This window comes from Cricetulus griseus, chromosome 2 (assembly GCF_003668045.3).
Source record: "Cricetulus griseus strain 17A/GY chromosome 2, alternate assembly CriGri-PICRH-1.0, whole genome shotgun sequence".
NCBI classification, from domain to species: Eukaryota; Metazoa; Chordata; class Mammalia; order Rodentia; family Cricetidae; genus Cricetulus; species Cricetulus griseus.
This window is the reverse complement of record NC_048595.1, coordinates 55485242-55489685: the sequence shown is the minus strand read 5'-3', so window position 1 is coordinate 55489685 and position 4444 is coordinate 55485242. Positions and strand designations below refer to the sequence as shown.

The 4444-nt window shown below is 41.1% G+C and overlaps 1 pseudogene; it reads right to left on the bottom strand.

The window, feature by feature from the left end:
* Positions 1-293: 293 nt before the first annotated feature.
* On the bottom strand, positions 294-2727 carry LOC100767216 (annotated as a pseudogene).
* Between the last annotated feature and the right edge of the window lie 1717 nt (positions 2728-4444).

Sequence of the window (4444 nt, the reverse complement as noted above, 5' to 3'; positions counted from 1 at the left end):
GAGGGAAAGAGAAGGAGGGAGAGAGAAAGAGGTCATCTTTTTTATTATACTAGAATGGTTTTATTTTTGAGTATTATACAATTAAGTTTACAAATGAATGTTATGTACATGGACCAGAGAACTCTTTAAAGACAGTAAGAAGCTGCTGAGAAACTATTCTCTACAGCAGTACAGAGAGGAAAGTAGACTCTAGTGACCAGAAGCACATAAATACAAAGAACATACTGACTTTATACTCCAGGTCAATAACCTCCCCTCTCCTAGGTAGATGGTTACCCATGTGGAAACTTCCATCAGCGTGGTGCTTCAGAGTGTGGCATCCAGACTGAGGTGGCAAGAGGGGGAGAGCAACAGTATTGTGGCAGTTGGCCAGAGCCACACCACAACCCAGCATCTCTGGAACCACCGCTGGAACACAGTGGGTCTCTCACTGCAGCCATCTTGAGTGGCCTTAGGTCTCCTTGTGTCACAAGAACATCAGAAATATCCTCTGCGCCTTCTAGCTTCAGATTCTTTTCATTGGCTAAATGCAGGAAACAGGCAAAAGCCAGGGGTATGGAGAGGTTCTGAGCCATGAGTGGGGGCAGCCTCTTCTGCAGGTCCTTTATGAGCCCACTGAGCATCTTCTTGTCAGCCACTTGCTGGGGGGCGGGGTTCTTTTCCATTGACACTGTGGTTTGCCTTTGTGTCAGTCTCCTTTCTAGAAAACTCTGTCAGCACACTCCACATGTTGTGCTTTAGCTTCTTCATGTCCATCTTTTTGGCAGTCTTGACATAATGATTTTCTATTTTATTCACCTTCTGAGGCCCAGCTACCAAGTTCAACTCTCCGTAAGTTGTGATGTCTACTCCTTGGTTTTCAGAAGAAACGTGACCATTCTCCTGACCATTCTCCTGTGCTGTCTTTGGCATACAGCAAGGATCAGATTTGAGTTCAAAGGTCCCAACTGGTCCTACAAATAAGTCATCTGACTCTTCATCATCACTGTCAGCAGCTTGAAGTTTAGGGCAAAAGTTGGAGTTATCATTAGGATTGTTGCAATCATAGTCTTCCAATTTCCTCAGTCTTTGCCTTCTGGTGCTGGCCCATCTTAGGTAGCCTTATGCCTGGTTTGAGGTTGAGCTGGATGACAGCGTCCATTTCATAGTGGAAATCTGTGGGAAGAGTGGTGACTTTCGAATTCTGGTTCTCCAAAGTGTACTTGGTCAGAGTGGTAGCTTTCCTCTTTCTCCTCTGTTTTTGTTCTTGTGGCACAATGTGATCCACTGACAAGGAGGGATGCCATTAAGGCGTCCGATAAGATAAGTCTTATAACATATATAGATTTATGATAATTAAGACTGAGCTAACAGATGAGAAGTCCTAGTCATTGGCCAAGCAACATTGTACCTAATACAAGTTTCTGTGTCTTCATTTGGGCCTAACTCGGGCAGGCAGCTGGCTTAAAGCTCACACGTGGCGGTGGGGCTCAGGTGGCTTTTGGCAAAAAGATTTATCATAACAGGTAGCAGCCTTTGTTTTCTGAAAATATGCACCAAAATCAATATCATCATCAAAATTAATTTCAAAGTCTTTCTTTGCACTCTTCTTTATGTTCTCCATGTGGGAGGCAGTATCTTGCTTGGGTCCAGGCTGAAAGCACCATTGATCTTGGCCAGCCCACATCTTCATGGTCCAGGGACTGAAATAGGAGTATTCTCCAGGTTTCATGGATAAAAATCAGCACATGGTTTGGATGTCTCCATCCCTGAAGGAAACAATTTCTTCCTGGATGCTTTGGACCTGGCAGAGCTCCTTCCATCTCCCCAACTCTTCATGATTCCCAGCTTCAGAAGGGTCTGGCTCATCATTGTCATCAAAGTCTTCCATCAGGGGCCCATCAGGGACATCCCATCATCATCTTCAACCTCAGCGTTGATGTCAAATACCTCATCATCTTCTTAAACTTGTCCATCAGGGCCGAGACAGACTCGATATGTGTTTCACTGTCCCATTTAGTAAACTGGAACCCGACCAGAGAAGGGCAGAACTGGCGGTCTTCCACACACTGCTGCAAGGGTGCTTTTAAATCTGTCATGCCTACACAACCTAAATCTGGCAATTCGAGAGGTTCTTCCGAGGAGAGAGTCTGTATTTCAGAAGGGAAAAGCAGCTCTCTTCCGTAGTTCTGGCAGTGAAGGGTGGAGAGAAATACCCAGGCTGTGCTGCACTCATCAAATGAGGCCACAGTCTTCTGAAACATAGGTTCCACCTCACACTTCCAATATGCTTCAAAGACATTGATATTGCTTTGATTCTGCTCAATGGTTTTGCAGGACGTCTTCTTCTTTGGCTTTGCTGCCTTTTTGGTTGTTCCTGGTTCAACAGCAATTCCATCTGCACCAAGGCTCTCTGTTTCTTCTTGAGATGGTGGGTCTTCCCCAGGCCTCCAAGAACTCTGTATACATTGGCATGGACAGCATCCACAAGAACGGCATAGATCTTGGTGCTGGCATCCAAGGTGCCAGCAGCCACTTTAAAGTTGGTTGGTTCTGTGTCCTTCTGCTTAAGAATCTCTGACATGAAATCAATCAAATGCAAACCAAAAACATTCTTAGTAGTGATTTTGTTTTCAGTAGAAAGCTTGATACAGGTAGAGCAATATTCTGTAATCTGTGTGTTTGTAAACTTAGATATGGTAGTTGAAACATCAATATTCCTGTTAGGGGAGGCTCACATATGAGATGAGTCTGTACTGTACGCAGGTCAAAGAACCTGGAATGTCTCTGCTCTTTTTCATTGTCATTCTGAAGAGAGTCTTCAAGGACAGGTGTTAGAAGTATGGATAGAGGGCTTCCCAGGCAGGGGCATTGACAGTACCCACTCCAAAGGTGATGAAACACCGTGCAGGTATCCATTGGTCTTTGGAGAAGAGTTGTTCATTGTTTGGGGGAATGGAGTTCTTATCTTAGCTCCTCAGGTCTCCAGAGTCGGTTTTAAATTGCTACCTTCAAGCATGAAAGTGAGGTAACCACAGCGTGACGTCACGGGAGGGCGTGGTCAGAGAGAGATCATCTTAATGTGAATAAGGGAGAATTTATTTTGGTCAAAATATAAGGAACCATGGCTTAGGGACAGGAATTCAAATTGCTCCATATAACATTTTCCAATAAATAAGGTGTCAAATGAACTTGGCTGCCACAGAACAAAGGAGAGTTCTAAGAGAACACATATATTTACACATGGGACTGACTGCATGTGAGTGGGTTATCACAGGCTCTGAAAATTTTGATATAGGACTCAGTTCTTGTAGGAAGACATTGTTAGTTTGTGGGTTGTTAAAACTAGTCTTTGTGTCAATATATTACAGTTTCCCATGATTGTTAAAAGTGTATTAGATTAAACCAATGTTTAGGTGATGAGTAACCTAAATGAAGATCAATAGTTTAGGATCTGAATCTGCAATATTCCAGCTCTCCACAAGCACTAAATTCTAGTCAGTTACATGCCTTAGAATTTTTTAATAGGTGTGGGGATTTGGTCTGAGAACTTCAGTTCACAACCAGGTCAAAAAGTTGACTTGGAGACAGATATAGTGCAACCATGGTTGGTCATGAAAATCTAGTGTTTTAGGGTGTCTGAATCTAACTTTATCTGTTTGATTTTATATTTCCTAAAATTGCAGAACTTAGAATTATCAAATTTAGAAATTTTAAAAAACATGTTGGGCTGAATGGCACATGTATTCAACCACAAAATTGGGAGGCAAAGAAGGCAGCCACAGTTCAAAGTCACCTTGTGCTTGACAGCAAGTTTTAGAGAACTAGATCTAAAAAAGGGAAGGTCATATCTTAAAACAGAAAAAGAAACCAGAATTTAAAATGCCATGTCATTATTCAAAGAAATGAAAGTAAAAACAAAAGTTGAATAATGTAGAAAGAAGACAAAACATTCAAGTGGATCTGAAAGATATAAACAGCTACTTCAAAGCATAAAGAAAAAATATTTTAAGTAAAATTGCAAACAACATGCTATCAATGAACAATACAAAATCTACAACAAAGTAATGAGCTGGAAGGTAGAATTCAAAAGATGTCAAGAATGCTGCACCAGAGAGGAAATGTGTAAAATGTGAACTTTGAACTTCACATAAAAAGCAGTAGCTGTCAGTTGCTTAAAAAAGAATAACAACAAAAATAAAACCCAAACAAAACCTAAGACTATAATACTATCTTTAACGTCTTGTCAGGAAACAACTGTCAGCCAAAAATACCACGGAGAGCAAAAGTATCTTTTAAACTTGCTTTCTGCATAAACGAAAGTTAAGAGTTTGCATTTTTCCTCAAAGGAGAGACTTCTAAAAAGATTAGTTTTCTTATAAGCAAATGAAATGCAAATGGAGTTCTGAAGTACAAAATTGAATGATAAATAATATGATAAAATCATTTATAAGACCAAAGAAAC